The sequence below is a fragment of the Trachypithecus francoisi genome, unplaced genomic scaffold, assembly GCF_009764315.1.
Source record: "Trachypithecus francoisi isolate TF-2019V2 unplaced genomic scaffold, Tfra_2.0 Lachesis_group15, whole genome shotgun sequence".
Lineage (NCBI taxonomy): Eukaryota > Metazoa > Chordata > Mammalia > Primates > Cercopithecidae > Trachypithecus > Trachypithecus francoisi.
In genome coordinates, this window is record NW_022681460.1 from 84,952,023 (window position 1) to 84,966,034 (window position 14,012).

Here is a 14,012-nt window from a genome sequence, read left to right on the forward strand (position 1 = left end):
CTGGTTACTGTGGCTAAAAAGGAATCTGGGTGGGGGAAAGCTTGCCATGGTGTTGATATCAAGGGCAAGGGCTGTGGAAAAGGATCTCGTCTTAGCTTTCAGAATGTGTGCATTCAGTAGTATGTGTTCAAAAAGGGTAAAAGGAAGGCTGTAAAGAAGAGGGAGAAAAGAAACAATTTTCTGAGTATCAGATGAGTGACTGGAAACACCTGAATCCTATTAAATTTCAAAGTCTTGGTTATCAAAAGGAATTTTAAAATATTTGGGAGGAGAAAAAAGATTCAAATAATTAAGAATTATAATTCAAGCAAAAGATTTCCCAAAACTTCATTTAACTATATTGGAGTGCTTTACACTTGATTTAACATTCAAAGTATGTTCTTTTAGAATAAAATGAATTCCAGATGCATGTACTTTACATAGAATACCTGTTACATAGTATACCCTTACTATTATATTTTGATTCCTTGAGAATGCTGAGTCAATGTTCAAAAAAGCATTTGAAAGAAAATCTGAAACCAAATGGAAATCCAGCAAGTCTGAAGTTCAGATTTCAAAATTCTTGAACCCAGTCTAATATTCTCAGAAAGCTGACCGCACTCTATGGAAATCCATCATAGGAAAGGTTTTTTAATTGAGCGGTTTCTTTCCAATACTTCAAGAGATGGGGGGAAACCTGTAAACACTTGAACTCAAGTAAGTATTTCCACATTGCCTCTTGATGCTGTGGGTTTTTTTCTTTTTTAAAAAACTTTTTTACATTTAGGAGGCACGTGTGCACTTTTGTTACATAGATATATTGCATACTGGTGATGTCTGGGCTCTCAGTGTAGCTGTCACTGAATAGTGAACACTGTACCCAATAGATAACTTTTCAACCCTCATCCTGCTCCCACCTTCCCACCTTTTAGAGTCTCCAGTGTCTATTATTCTACTGTATATGTCCATGTTTAGCTCCCACTTACAAGTGAGAATATGCGGTGTTTGAATTTCTGTTTCTGCATTATTTTACTTGGGATAAAGGCCTCCAGTTCCATCCATGTTACTGGGAAAGACATTATTTCATTATTTATTGTGGCTGAGTAGTATTCCATGGTGTGTGTGTGTGTGTGTGAGACTTTCACTTTTGCATATATATATATACACACACACATATATGTATATATACACACACATATATGTGTATATATAAATCACTTTTATATGTGTACACACATATGTACATATGTGTATATGTATATATATAAATCACTTTTATATTGTCATGGAAATATTCAACTGTATAGTAACACAATACCTTATATCTTTATTACGGCAGCTTTCAAGGCATATAATCAATAAAAGTGATAGAATCAATTTGTACTTTTGAATTTGGAAAAAAGTCAGACTTTCTGTCAGCCTACAAATACTGTATGGCTACAGATGCACACTGCAGTCAATGGCTGTGCAGTTCCATTTGAGACCACGTTACTGATTCTTATCCTTGTAATATATTTTCACCGTGGCTTCTTTTAAGGAAGGTGACACAAATGTAAATGTAAATTTCTGATATGTTTTCAAGGTAAACTAACATGGATTATCAGTCTTGCTGCACAGTCTCAGCTCTGTGCCAGCCATCTATTATAATAATAAGACTGCTGCTACCAAACACTCTGGAACAATTTTTACCACAAAATTCTATCTCTTGGAATTATGGCCCATTGCAGTATTGTATCCAATCACCTGTGAATTGTGCCAGCCAGTGGTATGCTGCTAAACCAGGTCTCTGGGTGAGACTGATCGTAGTCTTTGCTGATTTCTACAGTATAAATACTCCCATTATGGTCAATTTCAAGGTACCAAGTTGATGATGCCACTGAACACAGGTACAAACTGGACCTAGCATACCATTCAAACCAATCCATCCGAGACCCAACAATATGTATCAGAAGGGGACACCCTCCCTTTCAGGTATACTCGCATTCTAGACAACTCATGTTCTTTCTATGTCTGGTGACCGACAAGGCAAAGAATCTTGAAGCCTGAGGCACTAGGATCAACTCTGGGTGGGCAGGTTCTCCACTCTACTTTAGAGAGTTTGGTCAACCTTTCTTACCTGTTCTGCTCCTATTTCTCCCACCTTGGATCTCCTCTGTCCTTGGCTCTGTCATCCAGTGATGCTCTGGTGGACCCCAGAGATGGGAGACTAGGGTCCTGCTTTCTTTCTTCACTTCCATTATACTCTTGCCCTCTGGTGGTAAAATCTAACTCAACTCCCCTTATTCTTAAACCACCTTCTCCAGTTAATGACTTGAACTGCAGTTGACTTAGGCTTTGGGCTATTGCAAAAAGTCCCCAAACCCTTTCCCCTGCCATTCCCCTCAGACAAGCTGCTCTAAACCCAGAGATTGGTGCTTGCTTGTGTTAGACTGGCATTTTTGCTAAGCTTCCTGAATTTGGTTTTTTATAGGTTTCAATCTCATAGTTGAGGCAGAAGGATCTACAGCTTGTCCTGTCTCCATTCCTTCCTTTTGCTAAGCCCAGTCCCTTCAGGCTCCCCTCTATTGCTCATGGCAGTGTAACCTTTTGGAAGCCAGTCCTGATCAGCACTGAGTAGGATTGAATTTTTTTTTCTGCGTAACGTATTCACTCCTGATATTTTCAAATATAAAGATTACTTTAAGGTCAAGAAATTACTCAAACTCTTGCACGTGTAACTATTATTTTAATACGATTTTTATTGGGTAACAAAAATTACCATGATTAGAAGAATTTTATAACTAATTTATATTTTTGGTTCATGACAACCCCCTTGTACATTTGAAAAGTAGTCCATTTATGACTAAATTAAATAATGCATCTGTTGCCTAGCATGGTACCAGTGCGTAACAGTACAGAATATGTCAGCTCTTGTTATTATTGCTGATGTTGTTCTTACTCCAAACATAGGACCTATATCCAGACCGCTAAATGATCATGTCTCTACTCTTGTCGCTCCATAACCCGCACAGCAGCAGGAGTGATCACTCTAAAACCTGAATCGGATCAAATCATAAAACACAAGTTTATGCCTTTGTTTAAGCCATCCGATATTTTCCTTTAAATATGAATAAAATACCAACACTTTGCCTAAGCTTACAAAGGCCTGCATAATCTGGCCCTTACCTTTCTAGCTTTCTTTCTGATCCTCAGATCAAGCGTCCAGCTTCCATAGGACCAATGCCCTTAGTCTCTTCCACCTGGCATCCTCTCCCCTCAGATCTGCTCTTGGAAGTCTCCTCTTTAGTCATCAAACATCAGTTGAAATGACATCACTTCAGAGAGGCCTTTCCTGACCACACAGTTTAAACAGCCATCCACTTGCTTTCTATTACTTTATTTTAATCCTCTGCACAACAATTTTAACCTTATGTGCTATTTGCTTTGCTTATTTATTCATTTATTGTATACCTACCCAACCAAACCATAAGCAGAGATCCTATCTTATTCACCATTGTATTCTTGTAGCACGGGATTTGTAAAACATCTACTTTATTCAGCCTATAAAAAATATAAATGATATGGATTTATTGTGGCAGATTCTTTGCAATAAATTCTTGAACTTGCATCATCTTTGACCCACTATATTAAACGACACATCTTCTGAAATAGAACAAATCACAGTCCTCACTCAACTACTTGAAACTGAAGGCAATAATATAGTATCTATGTTCCACACTTTGCCAGTTAGTTCCTATGGCAAGGCTGATAAATTACTATTTCCCACAGTGAACAGCCATTTGATCCACCTTTACCTACACCCCAATCTTGAAATAAGCAGGAATCACTGGATAAGTGCCTTGTTTTATAAATGAAAAGCTATACACTATTAAACCTTATTCTCTGAAACCTGGAATTTTAGCATTTTAAGTACTTGTATCACAGCAAATAGCTGGATTCATTGCCAGTAATGCATTACTGCATTACTGCAGGAAAAGCAACAGGTTACAATGGAGACTGAAAGCTGCTTTACATAAACAAAGCCTTCTGAGTCGTGGTGGAGAGTCTTCTAGGGGACACTCAACCTAGTAGCATTGAGGCTGAAGTCATGGAAGTTCCTGGGCGACCATATGAAAAGCCTAGTCGTTTTATACAAGTATTTTTGCTGAAACTACTTTCACAAAGGAAGCAAGTTCTTCTCCAGCATTATGTTCGTATACAGTTGACTCTTGAACAACACAGATTTGAACTGCATGGGCCCAGTTATACATGGATTTTCTCCAATAAATACATTAGAAAAATTTTGGGAGATTTGTGGCAATTTGTGAAAGCTTGCAGATGCAGATGAACTACGTAGCCTACAAATATCAGAAAAATTAAGAAAAAGTTAAATATGCCGTGAACGCATAAAAAATATGTAGCTACCGTTTTATCATTTGCTACCATAAAATACACAAAAATCTATTATAAAATGTTAAAGCTTATCAAAACGTATGCACAAAAACAGACTGTATAAGGTGTCATTTGCAATTGAGGGAAATGTAAACAAATGCAATATTAAATCATTATTGCATAAAATTAACTGTGATCCATACTATACTACTGTAATAATTTCATAGCCAGCTTCCATTGCTACTGCAATGAGCTGAAATGTCACATTATACTCTTAAAGCACCGTGTGACGTTAACCATCTCCACACGATCCATTTGTCTCTCTAGTAAATTGTGAATTGCGGTACAGGCAGATCGCTCACAGTTTTCGCCTATTTGTCATCATGCTTAGTTCAATACCATAAACCTTGACTAACACCATGGGACCCACACGAAGAGATGCTGGAAGTGCTGCCCAGAAGCAGAGAAAAGGAATGACATCAAAAGAAAAAGTGAAATTGCTTGATATGAATTTAGATTGAGGCCTGTAGCTGCAGTTACTGCCATTTCAGACAGAGGATTCATCTTGTGAACAGATAGTGTAACCTTAAGGAATCAATAAATACAGTACAGTGCAATTATTGCACTGCTATAAAGAAACATCTAAGACTGTGTAATTTATAAAGAAAAGAGGTTTTATTGGCTCACAGTTCTGCAGGCTGTTCAGGAATCGTGGCATAGCGTCTGCTTGGCTTCTTGGGAGGACTCAGGGAGTTTTTACTCATAGTGCAAGGCAAAGGGGGAGCAAACATCTCACATGGCGAGAACAGGAATAAGAGAGAGCACAGGGGCTGGAGGGGAACATTTTCGAATGACCAGATTTCATGTGAACTCAGAGCAAGAGCTCTCTTATCACCAAGGGGATGGCCCAAGCCATTCATGAGGGATCCGTTCCCAGGATCCAAACACCTCCCACCAGGCCACACCTCCAGCGTTGGGGATTACAATTCAACATGAGGTTTGGGCAGGGACAAATATCCAAACTATATCAGTTGTATATGTATTTCCTCCTCATGATTTTCTTAATAACATTTTCTATTCTCTACCCTACTTTATTGTTAGGATACAGTATGAAATACATGTAATATACAAAACGTGTGTTAATCAACTGTTTACCAGTAAGACTTCTGGTCAACAGTAGGCTATTAGTATTTATGGTTTTGAGGCTCAAAAGTTATACATAGATTTTTGACTGTGAGGGGATGAATGCCCCTAACTCCCACATTTTTCAAGAGTCAACTGCCATTAGCAGAGAAAATGATTTTTTTTGTTGTTGTTGTTTAAGATGGAGTCTCGTTCTGTCACCAGGCTGGAGCACGGTGGTGTCATCTCTGCTCACTGCAACCTCTGCCTCCTCTGCCTGCCTGGTTCAAGCGATTCTCCTGCCTCAGCCTCCTGAGTAGCTGGGATTACAGGCACACGCCACCATGCCCAGCTCATTTTTGTATTTTTAATAGAGACAGAGTTTCACCATGTTGTCCATGATGGTCTCAATCTCCTGACCTCATGATCTGCCCGCCTCGGCCTCCCAAGGTGCTGGGATTACAGGCGTGAGCCACCACACCCGGCCTGAGAAAAGAAATTTTAACAACTAGTAGTATCAGTTCATAAATAAATATTAATTATTCAACTGAAGTTTGACTGTTGCAGACAGACAGACCAAGAATTTAACCACAGTGACTGCCAAACAGTGACAGTCGTGACTGACACTTTGGCAATAATGACTAATCCAGTACGGACTGGCAAGGAGTAGAGAAACATGATGGAAGCCTGAGTAAAAGAGAGAAGAGGTGCAGACAAAATGAGAGTATGGATACTTGAGCAGTGTCTGAGTAGTGTCACCAAAATGTGAAACCAACTGTAGCTTTATTCGTATGTTTATAATTGCTATATATGTGAAATAACTAATGTGGTGTGATAAATATTTACAAAACTCAATATAAGCCATTCCATACATGTGTTTGAATCTTAACTAGTTATTTCATTCTTAAAGGCTAATTATTGAGAGGATAACTTGTCAATTGGAAACATTCTACCTTTCTAGTCATTTATTCGGTGAGATAAAATAGTTTACAATCCTTACAGCAGACTTCCTTATACGGTGTTCCTCAAATAAAGAAAAGGAAAGAGTGGTTTCATATGCTCATACGGGTTTTGGAAACACCATATGAAATAATGTTAACATGTTGGTAATAAGATGCTTCCATATCTAATGTGCAAACTGTACTTCCTAGGGTAATGGATGCCACTTCTAGATGGCCACGGACTCATTTCTTCACGAAATACCTAGTAACACCTGAGAAACATTATATGGGAAATATACACCTAAAATGGTGCCTAAAAGCTTCATACTTGTCCCTCTATTAGGAAAAAAAGAATAACAATAAGGTTCTTAGTCTTCAACCTATGGGAGACTACAATCCATGACAAAACAAGCTAGGATATACCAGAAAGCTTTTCCAGAAATTCCTCAGACTTCTGCTCAAAGCTCATTAGCCTGAACTTGGGCACATGACCATACACAGAGAATTCTGTTTCCCAGCATATACAGTTAAGGAAGGTATGGGGAAAGAAGGTTGAGAACAGGTCTGGGGACTTCACAGCTGTGGTTTCTGACATAAAGGGAAGTACCTTGACTTGTACTCACAGATATTAAAGTGCACTACAGAAATTACAGTATTAAAACAGTATGGTACCAAAGAAAAATAAACATTCCAGAAACATAATACGTAGTTCAGAAATAACATGTAGAACATTTCAATATATTTAGCATATCACAGAGAAGACTACATTTATAAGGAAAAGAAGGGTTATTAAATAAATAGTTCTGTGAAAATGATTAGCTATTTGAAGGATACATAGCATTAGTCCTTACTTCAAATTATAGTCAACTTCAAATTATAGTCAACTTCAAATTATAGTCAATATATGATATACATTCCAGATTGGCTAAAAGGTTTAATGTTCAAAAAAGCCTAGAGGAAAATGTGGGTAAGGAGATACTGTGGTTTTAGACTTACTAAGCATAAAAGCTATAGAAAAAAATACAAAGATAAAAAGATGGTAAATTTGTCCTTAAAAAATAATATATGGATCACAAAATGCATCCTCCTCCTCCAAAATTTAAAAACAAAAATTTAGGGGAACCAGTTGCCAAAAATATGACAGATTTCAAGTTGAAATATTAATATACCAATAATTTCTACAAACGAGAGAAAGGAAGTGAATGGACAACTTACAGGGGAAAAATGTATAACAAAATATATTTTTAAAACACTTCTAAAATCGACCAGGTGTGGTGGCTCACTCCTGTAATCCCAGCACTTTGGAAGGCTGAGGCGGGCAGATCACAAGGTCAGGAGATCGAGACCATCCTGGCTAATACCGTGAAACTCCATCTCTACTAAAAATACAAAAAAAAAAAAAAAAATTAGCTAGGCATGGTGGTGGGCGCCTGTGGTCCCAGTTACTTGGGAGGCTGAGGCAGGAGAATGGCAGAGCTTGCAGTGAACCAAGATTGTACCACTGCACTCCAGCCTGGGTGACAGAGCAAGACTCCGTCTCAAAAAAAAAACAAAAACAAAAACAAAAAAAACTTCTAAAATCATAGTCAAAGAAATACAAATTTAAATTCAAGCATATACTTAGTATAAAATGTTTCAAATAAAAATTCTCAATACTGTCAACAGTGTGGCTATTAGACAAACTTATAAGTTGGAAGCAGGAAGGTCAAATCTTGCAATCTTTCTCTAATTCTGCTTCTAAGAAAATTATCCTAAGGAAATATTCAGATGGAAAAAAAGACAAATATAAAAATTTTCATTATGGCTTGTTTTTTAGTAAGAAAAATCAGAAATAGTCTATTTAACATCATATTAATCATGATAATAATGGCCATTGCTTACTTTGTGCCAGGCACTGTGCTAAATGTTTTGACCACATATTAACCTATTTCATCCTTACAACCTTATAAACTGTCTTTTCAATCTCATTTTAGAGCTGAGGAAACGACAGTAAGGAGAGGTCAAATAACTTGCCCAAAGGCACCCAACTGGCAAGCAGCAGAGCTGGTTTGCAAACCCAGGCAGTGTCACTCCATCTTCCAGTCTTAACCCCTACACATACCACTTCATGCATCTGTCCATATCATGGCACATGATATAGTCATTAAACTGTTCCCAAACACTAATAATGTGAGAATATGCTTACATTATAGTTGTGGAGGGAGAGGAATCATGTTATAAAAATATATGTATGACATTATCCCAATTTTGCTAAGAAGCAAAATACATACAATAGAAAAAATTAGAAGGAAATATATATAAAGGTCAACGTGATTTTCCCTGCTTGGTAAGAAATTTGTAATTTTCATTTTTTTCTTTATATTTCATGTACTTTACAGAGTTATAATGAAGACATGTCACTATTATAACCAATGAAGAGTAATAGGAGTCAATTTAAAAAGAGAATCAAAAAGTATCGATAGTGGCCGGGCGCGGTGGCTCAAGCCTGTAATCCCAGCACTTTGGGAGGCCGAGACGGGTGGATCACGAGGTTAGGAGATCGAGACCATCCTGGTCTACACGGTGAAACCCCGTCTCTACTAAAAAATACAAAAAACTAGCCGGGCGAGATGGCGGGCGCCTGTAGTCCCAGCTACTCGGGAGGCTGAGGCAGGAGAATGGCGGGAACCCGGGAGGCGGAGCTTGCAGTGAGCCAAGATCGCGCCACTGCACTCCAGCCCGGGCTACAGAGCGAGACTCCGTCTCAAAAAAAAAAAAAAAAAAAAAAAAAAAAAAAAAAAAAAAGTATCGATAGAATATTTTTGTAAGTAGATGTAACTAAGTTGGTTAAAAGTAAAATGAAAGTAGATGAAAAGTAGAAAGATGAAAGTAATATTTTTTGTAAGTAGATGTAACTAAGTCAGTTAAAGTAAGTTGAAAGTAATGGCAAAAACTGCAATTACATTTGCATCAACCTAATATAACTGGGTACAAAATTCTACATGTAACTAGAATAATAGACATTTTCTTGCCTTAATTACCTTTCTCGTTGCATTCTCAAGCTAGTACTAATAGGCCTTAACTATACATACAGCAATATGAGAGCTGCAGCTATGTCTTAAAAGCTGCCTCAGGTACAGAATTCCTTCCCCATTTATGTATCTGAAACACGGTTTTTAGCACATTCTTCGCAATACTGCTGAAGACTTCTTTCAAGGGCACTGTACTGCCATTGCTGAAATAAAAACCTTCAGAGTGTCAGAACTTTCATCTATTGAGAGAAAGAAAAATGATTTATGAAGAAACTTTCCTTCCTTCCTCCCTGCCTCCTTCCTTCCTCCCTTCCTTCCTTCCTCCCTCCCTCCCTCCCTCCTTCCTTCCTTCCTCCTTCCTTCTTCCTTCCTTCCTTCCTCCTCCCTCCCTCCTTCCTTCCTCCTTCCTTCCTTCCTTCTTCCTTCCTTCCTTCCTTCCTTCCTCCCTCCTCCCTTCCTTCCTCCTTCCTTCCTTCCTTCCTTCCTTCCTTCCTTCCTTCCTTCCTCCTCCCTCCTCCCTCCCTTCCTCCTTCCTTCTTCCTTCCTTCCTTTCTTTCTCTTTCTTTCTTTCTTCTTTCTTTCTTCTTTCTCTTTCTTTCTTTCTTTCTTTCTTTCTTCTTTCTTTCTTTCTTTCTTTCTTTCTTTCCTTTCCTTCTCTCTCTCTCTCTCTCTTTCTTTCTTCTTTCTTTTTTTCTTTTTCTTTCCCTTTCTTTCTTTTCTTTCTTTTCTCCCTTCCCTTCCCCTTCTCCTTCACCTTCCCTTCCCTTCTTTCTTTCCTCCCTTCTTGGCAAGGACATGAAAACATTCCTGTCTATAGCCATTGCTACACTTCTTTCAACTATAACCTATTACCATGTTAAAAGAGCCAACTTGGCCTCTCAGTTTGTCCTATGGAATTCAGATTCAGCTTGGGCCTCTAAACCAATTGAAAATCTTGTTGTGTACAATTTGCTTTGCTTTGAGGTCTAAAACTGTTAGAGACAGATGAAATACACACACAAAACCACCTCTTTCTATACAAAAATCGATCACACTTCTACATATGTTATCTAACTTTATCTTCACAATAGCCCTTTGAGGTACTAAAGATGCAAATCCTTAGGCAATTGGGAGGCTTTCAAAATAAAGTTAAATTATGATATATATATATATATATATGGCCCCAAAGTATTAAAACTATTCACATACCACGGAGTTTCAAAGACTAAAAGCTGACCACGAGGCATAAAAAGCAATGCACAAGTAAATGAATGCGGGAATTATGGTCAAGGCAGATGGCTATTTGGGGTCTGGGCTAAAAGATCTGCAATAAAGCTTTGCTATAACGATCTTCTCATCCTACCTGGGGGGTATTTTTTTATACATCCTGAATGCAAGTTATTTATTTTTTGCAGAAGGTCTTTTTGTCCTTGTCCTTGTCAAACCCCACTTCACTTAAAAATTACCCTCCAGTCCCTGGATCACTGGACAAGAGTTTTTAAATCTGTCAACCAGCTAATCACAGGAGTCGGTCTGTGGGGACTCAGACATGACGGTACCACCAATGGAGGCTACAAGTGTCAATAACGAAGTTAGCCAGTGATGGCCTGCCCAGAAGCAAAACAGAAATAACAGTGCTAATTTTAACTTCATCGGATTGGGAATACAGAAAGTGGCTTCAAGTTTCTCTCCTTCCCACCTGAAAAGAAAGAACTGGCTGGGCACATCAATGAGGAAGCAATGGCACGGATAGATGATTCCAGTCTTACTGTGAACTCAGATCTAATTCAGCCACTTTCTCCCCACAAATTTCAATGGTTTTTCTATTCCATGAGCAATAAAGTCCAAACCACCTGCTGTGTCCTGAAAGACCCTCCACAATTGCCTTTCACTTATTTTCCAAATTGATCTCCCTACCCTAGGTGCGCTCCCTCCACTTTTATTGGAAGAACATAACAACAGTAATTCTGAACATGAATTGAGCTCCTACTGTATGCTAGGCAGCGTACTAAATACTTAACATCTATTACCTCATCCGAGTCTCATGACAATCCTGTATTTTTCCTCTTATTATCGTTCTTATTACAAATAAAAAATACACAGACAGAGAAAATTTTACATTTCTTCATCCTCCAGTCTACGAGAGCTTTGGCTGTTTTGTGTTCTGTTTCATTTTAGATTACACTCATTGAATTGTTATTTTCTTCTTTTGCTTGTTGTTTGTAGTTGTTTTGGGCTATCATCACAACCTGTTTGGTATGATAGTTACTTGCTCAGTATACCCTTGAGTGTAGAGAGGGGTGTCTCTTAAACTGACATCCAGGCATCTTTGGGGTCCCTAAGTCTCTTTCAGGGGTGCTGTGAGGTCAAAACTATTTTCATAATTCCACTAGGGGTTTATTTGCCTCTATGATGTGCAATACCACACAAAAACTCATTGCAGAAGCATATAGAATATTACCGTCTCTCCTTAAACTAGGCATTAAAATATTTTCAGAATATAAAACTATCCCACTTTCTCACTTATTTTTTGTTTTTGAAAATATAATTATTTTTATAAAAGGTTATATATTATATTTGCATTGTAATGAATTTATTTATTTATTTATTTATTTATTTTTTGAGAGGGAGTTTCACTCTTGTTGCCTAGGTTGGAGTGCAGTGGTGCAATCTCAGCTCACCGCAACCTCCACCTCCCGGGTTCAAGCGATTCTTCTGCCTCGGCCTTCCAAGTAACGGGGATTACAGGCATGTGCCACCACACCCGGCTAATTTTGTATTTTTAGTGGAGATGGAGTTTCTCCATGTTGGCCAGGCTGGTTTCGATCTCCCAACTTCAGGTGAGCCACCCATTTTGGCCTCCCAAAGTGTTGGGATTACAGGCCTGAGCCACCGTGCCTGGCCGAGTTTATTCTTAAATTGATTGACATAAACATTAACATTTTGTTCAGATTCAGTCTTTAATACGGTAAATGTAGATATGCATAACTCACATAAACAAAAGCTCACAGATCGCAAGTTTCACAAATATTTTCCTCCAAAATATCATTTTCATTGACAGTCACAGACTGTCTTTCCCTAAAGTAACCTAAAGGAGTATTTTTCACCCAAAGTTTTTAATAAGATGTATAGTGTATACAACTCTTCAACAAAGTGGCTCCCCCACACATCAATCTGCCATTGAAATAGGGGCTTCAGTAAAATTACAGATTAGTACACATCATGATCCTCCAATCAAAGGAGTGTGTATGGTCTTGATTCTCCTACTAATACAGAAAACAGAACCATCATTATTCTTTTTTGTGTCCCCATATGGTATTTAGTTCTGAACCTAATATGGTACTGAACCGTATGGTACCTAGTTCTGAACTTAATAGGTGATGAATGAATGTTTATTAAAAGTGTTTTGTCTAAGAGGACAAATTACCTTGAATTATTATAAACCATTTTTTAAATGTCCATTTTCTCATAAATAATTGACATGTTAATTACAAGGTTTCCATTTCACATTATTCAAGTAGTTCTGCTATTTGTTACAGTTATCATATGAGTTTAACTCAATGCCATCTGATTTAAAACATACTATAATTCAGACTTCATGATAATGGCCTAATGATCTTGTCACAAACAATAATAATATTTCAACATAACTACACAGTTATATAAACTATAGTTAAATAATAACTAAAAATTACTACAGAGATATTATTATATTATACCGTGCAATGTCCTTAAAAGGGCAAAATTATTGTTTTGGATTAGATGAGTAAAGACTAGGCAAGCTATACTTGAAAAGCAGTGGAGACAAAAATTCAAATGAAGATGTTTATCTGGGCCTTCTGAGTTGCCTAAATTGGTCTGGAAGGGTCCAAAAGTATTTTCTTCTGGACTGGCCAGAATCCCCAGGGGAAGAACCCACTAATATGAGTTGGTGCTTCTCAGTCTGACCCTAAACAGTGATGAAATGGAACTCTAGGAAGTAGGGATGGGAAATCCTAATAATACAAGTATACCGAACTTGACCCATTTCAAATGTGGCTATTTTCGCCAATAAACTTGAACATCTTAGCTTATTATCTAGAAACATCAAAAAATATATTTTCCTACAGGAAATGTTGCATAAACCAATTAAAGGAGTACACTGAGAACTAACAGCCAAACCAAGATCTTACCGAGCAACCCCATTTGTTTGACTGCTGTTATTTACCATATGCCAAAAGGTGAGATTTTTATTTTTAAGAATCTAAATTTAGATGCAATTGCCTGGTTCTCCTTGTGATGTGAATTTGCCTTTGCAGCCTTTCCTCGGCTCATTTTCGCTCATTAATTCTACAGGCATATATTGGCAAACCAGCTGCACGCCAGGAATTATGGATTCAGAAGTGAACAGGACAGACAGGGTCCCTCACTTCCCAGAGTTTACATATTATAGGGGAGAGTCTGAGCCCACACAAATATACAAATTCAAACTGTAATAGGTGTCAACAAAGAAAATATCAGCTGTTTCAGTAGAGTATAACAGAATTTAATTTTAATGGAATAGAAATAATATGTGTATTAATATTAATCCACTACTGTTTTTATTCCATTAATCACTAGATAAATGTCA